We start from the raw sequence: 6,711 nt of genomic DNA, 5'->3' as shown, positions 1-6,711 counted from the left end.
GGAACATCCGGGAGGGCCTGTACTTGCGGCCCGGCTACTCCACGCGGGGGCCTGAGCGAGACAGTGGAAACGGGAAGCTTTGGTGATGGAGCTGGGAGCCCGCCCAGTGGATAGTGGCGCGGGGGCGGGGAGGGAGCTGGTGGAGGGGTGCCCGGGATTTCGGTTTGCAATTGAGACTCCAAGGGGCCTACTCCCCAGGGCCAGTCCCCCCGGAAGCCACAGCAAGAGCAGCAGGAAGTTCCCGCCATTCCAGCCAGGCCCTTCAGGGAGGCCACCGCCCTGGCTGATGGGAAGTGTGGCCATTTGTCTCAGGCTGAGAGGAATTGGGCCCCCTCCAGAGTCCCCAGGGCCTCAGTTTATCCTGTGGACAGTTTCTTAAATGCCCGAGGTGGAGACACAGACTACAGAGGGTGGTTACCAGAGAGAAAGCAGGGAGGAGGGAATGAAGAGGGTCACGTGGGTCAAGTATGTGCTGTCCGAGGGAGACTAGATTTTGGGGTGCTGAGTGCACAACCCAAATACAGATGATGTGGTAATAGAATTGTACTCTTGAAACTTAGGCAATGTTAGTAACCAGAGCCAGCCCAATAAATTAGAAAGAAAGGAAGAATGAATGAGAACTGGTGTGACAGACAGTTCTCTACTGCTTATTGCTTTGTTTTTGCTGGAAAAAGAATGTCTTATTATACATGAAAAAACAACAACCAAGAGGGTTCATTCAAAGAACTGAAAGCCTGGTAGGCTGGCTTGTCCCATCGCTGATGTACATAATCAGCGCCAAATAAATTGTATTTATTAATAAAAAGTGTGTGAAAAAGAAAAAGTATTAGTGCAGAGTACTAAAGGTAAGCAGAACTCTGCTGTTAGATACATGGAAATTTCATGTCATGCTTTTCTTTTTAAACTAGAGGCCTGGTTCACGAAATTCATCGAGGGTGGGGTAGGGGGGGATGGGTGTGTGTCTCTCAGCCTAGCCTGCACCCTCTCCAATCTGGGATCCCTGGAGGGATGTCTGACTGCCCTTTTAGGCCCGATCCCACCGGGACATCCCTCTCACAATACAGGACTGCTGGCTCCCAACTGCTCGCCTGCCTGCCTGCCTGATTGCCTTTAACTGCTTCTGCCTGCCAGCCTGATCACCCCCTAACCACTCCCCTGCCAGCCTGATCGATGCCTAACTGCTTCCTGGCCAGCTCGATTGCCCTTAACTGCCCTCCGTTGCCAGCCTGGTCACCCCTAACTGCTCTCCCCTGCCAGCCTGGTTGCCCCTAAGTGCCCTCCCCTGCTGGCCTGGTCACCCCTAACTGTCCTCCCTTGCCAGCCTGGTCGCCCCCAACTGCCCTCCCCTGCCGGCCTGGTTCTCCCCAACTGTCCTCCTCTGCAGGCCTGGTTCTCCCCAACTGCCCTCCTCTGCAGGCCTGGTCACCCCCAACTGCCCTCCCCTGCAGGCCTATTTGTCCCTAACTCCTCTCCCCTGCTGGCCTGGTCGCCCCCAACAGCCCTCCCCTGCAGGCCTGGTCCCCTCTAACTGCCCTCCCCTGCATGCCTGGTCCCTCCTAACTGCCCTCCCCTGCAGGTCTGGTCCCTCCCAACTGCCCTCCCCTGCCGGCCATCTTGTGGTGGCCATCTTTGACCACATGGGGATGGCCATCTTGTCTGTTGGATTGATGGTCTATTAGCATATTACCTCTTTATTAGATAGGATATAAAATCTCAAGTCAACTGTTTTTCATTATTTACTTTGAAATTTGGTGTCTGATTTAAGGTACATGCAAACACATACAAAATGTTTAGGTGGTTGTTTAATAAAAGGGAATCATATACACTGAGTGGCCAGATTATTATGAACACCTGACGTTTGTAGGCAAATTAGCTATAATTTCGTGCTGAAGTTGCTAGAGGGCCAGACCACTGTAAACATCTGAATAGCACAACATACCTAAATAAGTTCATCCTATCATGTTGATGGCGTATCCCATGGAGATGGCTTCTTCCAACAAGACAATGCGCCATGCCACAGTGCTTGTATTGTGCAGGAGTGGTTTCAAGAACATGAGGGAGACTTTACCTTGCTTAGATGGCCCCCACAATCTCCAGATCTCAATCCAATTGAGCATGTGTGGGACCTTAGGCAATGTTAGTAACCAGAGCCAGCCCAATAAATTAGAAAGAAAGGAAGAATGAATGAGAACTGGTGTGACAGACAGTTCTCTACTGCTTATTGCTTTGTTTTTGCTGGAAAAAGAATGTCTTATTATACATGAAAAAACAACAACCAAGAGGGTTCATTCAAAGAACTGAAAGCCTGGTAGGCTGGCTTGTCCCATCGCTGATGTACATAATCAGCGCCAAATAAATTGTATTTATTAATAAAAAGTGTGTGAAAAAGAAAAAGTATTAGTGCAGAGTACTAAAGGTAAGCAGAACTCTGCTGTTAGATACATGGAAATTTCATGTCATGCTTTTCTTTTTAAACTAGAGGCCTGGTTCACGAAATTCATCGAGGGTGGGGTAGGGGGGGATGGGTGTGTGTCTCTCAGCCTAGCCTGCACCCTCTCCAATCTGGGATCCCTGGAGGGATGTCTGACTGCCCTTTTAGGCCCGATCCCACCGGGACATCCCTCTCACAATACAGGACTGCTGGCTCCCAACTGCTCGCCTGCCTGCCTGCCTGATTGCCTTTAACTGCTTCTGCCTGCCAGCCTGATCACCCCCTAACCACTCCCCTGCCAGCCTGATCGATGCCTAACTGCTTCCTGGCCAGCTCGATTGCCCTTAACTGCCCTCCGTTGCCAGCCTGGTCACCCCTAACTGCTCTCCCCTGCCAGCCTGGTTGCCCCTAAGTGCCCTCCCCTGCTGGCCTGGTCACCCCTAACTGTCCTCCCTTGCCAGCCTGGTCGCCCCCAACTGCCCTCCCCTGCCGGCCTGGTTCTCCCCAACTGTCCTCCTCTGCAGGCCTGGTTCTCCCCAACTGCCCTCCTCTGCAGGCCTGGTCACCCCCAACTGCCCTCCCCTGCAGGCCTATTTGTCCCTAACTCCTCTCCCCTGCTGGCCTGGTCGCCCCCAACAGCCCTCCCCTGCAGGCCTGGTCCCCTCCAACTGCCTTCCCCTGCATGCCTGGTCCCTCCTAACTGCCCTCCCCTGCATGCCTGGTCCCTCCTAACTGCCCTCCCCTGCAGGCCTGGTCCCTCCTAACTGCCCTCCCCTGCATGCCTGGTCCCTCCTAACTGCCCTCCCCTGCAGGCCTGGTCCCTCCTAACTGCCCTCCCCTGCATGCCTGGTCCCTCCTAACTGCCCTCCCCTGCAGGCCTGGTCCCTCCTAACTGCCCTCCCCTGCATGCCTGGTCCCTCCTAACTGCCCTCCCCTGCATGCCTGGTCCCTCCTAACTGCCCTCCCCTGCATGCCTGGTCCCTCCTAACTGCCCTCCCCTGCATGCCTGGTCCCTCCTAACTGCCCTCCCCTGCATGCCTGGTCCCTCCTAACTGCCCTCCCCTGCATGCCTGGTCCCTCCTAACTGCCCTCCCCTGCATGCCTGGTCCCTCCTAACTGCCCTCCCCTGCATGCCTGGTCCCTCCTAACTGCCCTCCCCTGCATGCCTGGTCCCTCCTAACTGCCCTCCCCTGCATGCCTGGTCCCTCCTAACTGCCCTCCCCTGCATGCCTGGTCCCTCCTAACTGCCCTCCCCTGCATGCCTGTATTGTGCAGGAGTGGTTTCAAGAACATGAGGGAGACTTTACCTTGCTTAGGTGGCCCCCACAATCACCAGATCTCAATCCAATTGAGCATTTGTGGGACGAAGTTAAAAGAGCCATCAGGCAGCTGGTTCCACAACCATCAAATCTCACAGAACTGGACAGTGCTATTCATCAGGCATGGTGTCAGATTCCTTGCATCAACTTTCAACATCTCGTGGAGTCAATGCCAAGAAGAATTGCCGCAGTATTGAAGGCAAAAGGTGGCCCAACGAAGTACTGATGGGGTGGTCATAATAATCTGGCCAGCCCTAACCACTTTGGCTCAGTGGATAGAGCGTCGGCCTGCGGACTGAAGGGTCCCAGGTTTGATTCCGGTCAAGGGCATGTACCTTGGTTGCGGGCATATCCCCAGTAGGGGGTGTGCAGGAGGCAGCTGATCGATGTTTCTCTCTCATCGATGTGTCTAACTCTCCCTCTCCCTTTCTCTCTGTAAAAAATCAATAAAATATATTAAAAAAAAATATACTGGCCGGTCATAATAATCTGGCCACTTAGTGTATGTTTATATGTGTGAAGTTCTCTTTGTAGTTTTCTTTCCTGGAGTTTTATGGCATGGGCAGCCTTGCACTGGTATTTTTGTATTTTTTTCACTTTTTGTTTCAGGTCCACAGAAAAGGGAAAAAGGGTCGGAGGTGTTTGGTAGGAGGGAAAACCTTCAGTACCTGGCATTCTCAGGCGATTTTCTAAGCAAGTATTAACCAAGCTCAACCCTTTTGAGCTTTGGAAACTGTTGTCTTCAGAATGGTATGTCCAAATAAGCTGGGGTCAGCTGGTTGAAATCCAAGACCTCGGGTCTTGAATTTCAGTCCTACACCACAGGGCTGCCTCATAGATAGATAGATAGACTGAGAATAAAGATAAGGGAAGGAGAGTGTGTGGGCGCCTCCGTGTTTGTGCGTGAAGATGGCTGAGCAGGCACTGAAGTCGGTGCTGTTCGTGTGTCTGGGTAACATCTGCCGATCACCCATTGCTGAGGCAGTTTTCAGAAAACTTGTAACTGATCAAAACATTTCAGATAAGTGGAGGAAAGAAAGTGCAGCGACCTCCACATACAAAGTAGGAAACCCTCCAGATTATTGAGGGCAGAATTGCATGAAGAAACATGGTGTTCCCATGAATCACGTTGCCTGGCAGGTTACTAAAGAAGACTTTGTCACATTTGATTATATGCTGTGTATAGATGAGAGCAATCTGAGATTGACTAGAAAAAGTCATCATGTCAATAATAGCAAAGCTAAAACTGAACTACTTGGGAGCTATGATCCCCAGAAACAGCCCATTATTGAAGACCCCTATTACATGAATGAGTCCGACTTTGAGACCATGTACCAGCAGTGTCTGAGGTGCTGCAGGGCCTTCCTGGAGAAGGCCCACTAAAGCTTCTGTCCCTGAGCCTGCTGGTGCCCAGCCCTGCATCCCAGCCGAGGGTCACATCCGTGGCTTTAGGCCAGTGCTGGTACTTCCGTGCACCTGCTGTTTCTTACCTTAAAAATGATTGTAGATGGAAATCAGTGGTTATGTTTGGCAAAAGAATAAATAAATATCTTTGACTCAGACAGTTAAAAAAAAAAGATAAGGGAAGGAGAGAAGAGTGACTATGTAAGCACATGCTCAGTTCATTCTTTTTTCTAGAAACCCAGGGCTTTTGCTTCTAAAACCCGAAGTCCCAAATGCATATAATAACATCCTGGTTTTGTGCTTTCTTCGTGGAGCTATCAGAGCTTCCCTTGATGAAAAGCTATGGCACAGTAAGACAGGTATGACTCAGATCTATGCCCAACCAATGTGACAGCCTTGGCTCACTATAGCACCAGGATGTTGCAGCTGAGCCCACAAGTACCAGGGTTAATTGATGCCTATTTCTCCCCTTTGTTCATTTTAGGTCTCCCTCTCCCTTAGCAAATGTGGAACAAGGGAACCTTTTGCAGAAAATACTCTCAGAACCTCACTCTGAGCTATGCCTGGAAAGTTCATGGCATTCTAGGTTATTTAGAATATACTGAGCATTTACTAGGTACCAGGCCCTGTGCTAAGAGCTCATACATTCACTTACTGTACAATTCCATCATTAAAACAACTAAGCGAGGCAAGTGTGACTGTAACCTCCACTTTTGATGTGCTGCAACCAAGGCTCAGCTCAGTGTGCTTCAGAAACCTGCCTGATCTGAAATAAAACATGACATACTTTAACCTTACTAGTATATTGTCATGACTCTGAGACTGAACAGGATCATAAGGTTGGCAATTTCCAAGGAGGAGGTGATTTGAAATCTGGCCAAATTTCAGATAACTTCAACCAACCCTTGTGTGTCTGGAGAGGCATTGTCTCTCTTAAACATATATTCACTCACAGGCAGGTGTGTGGGCATACACTCTCTCTCACACACACACACACACACACACACACACACACACACACACATGCACACACACACAGATTGGTATGAGATAGTCCAAGTCCCATGTGATCAAGATACACCAGTTCGTTAAAAAAAAGATCCACAAGTTAGCAGAGTATTTCCCTACACTTATATTTGAGAACAATATTAAATAAAAATTATTAGAGTTTTCCTGGGAACTTAAGGCGTCAGAAGCTTCCAACCTTAACCCAAGGTGTGTTCACTTCAGGAGTTGTGCAGATTATACTAGTATTATGTGCCAAGGATAGCTTAGAACCCTCTTCAGTCTTTTAATGGGCTGGTTGTATTGTCATTTATCCATTCATCCAACAAGTAATCATGGAACTTCTCTAACGCATGTCAGCAACTCTATTATTCCTTAGAAATTCTGTCATTCCAATTACTACTGTCCTTTTTAAAAAAATGATCACTTTTTTTGTTAATCTTCACCTGAGGATATTTTTTTCCATTGGTTTTTAGAGAGAGTGGAAGGGAGGGACGGAAGAAGAGAGAGAGAGAGAGAGAGAGAGAGAGAGAGAGAGAGAGAGATAAAAAA

At 49.6% G+C, this 6,711-nt stretch overlaps 1 pseudogene; it reads left to right on the top strand.

Annotated features, from left to right (window-relative positions):
* Positions 1 to 4,641: 4,641 nt before the first annotated feature.
* Positions 4,642 to 5,163, top strand: LOC102260161 (annotated as a pseudogene).
* The last annotated feature ends 1,548 nt before the right edge of the window (positions 5,164 to 6,711 follow it).

The sequence above is a fragment of the Myotis brandtii genome, unplaced genomic scaffold (genome assembly GCF_000412655.1).
Source record: "Myotis brandtii unplaced genomic scaffold, ASM41265v1 scaffold1306, whole genome shotgun sequence".
Taxonomy (NCBI): Eukaryota; Metazoa; Chordata; class Mammalia; order Chiroptera; family Vespertilionidae; genus Myotis; species Myotis brandtii.
Note: the sequence above shows the minus strand (reverse complement) of the source record. Positions and strands in the feature narration are given on the sequence as shown.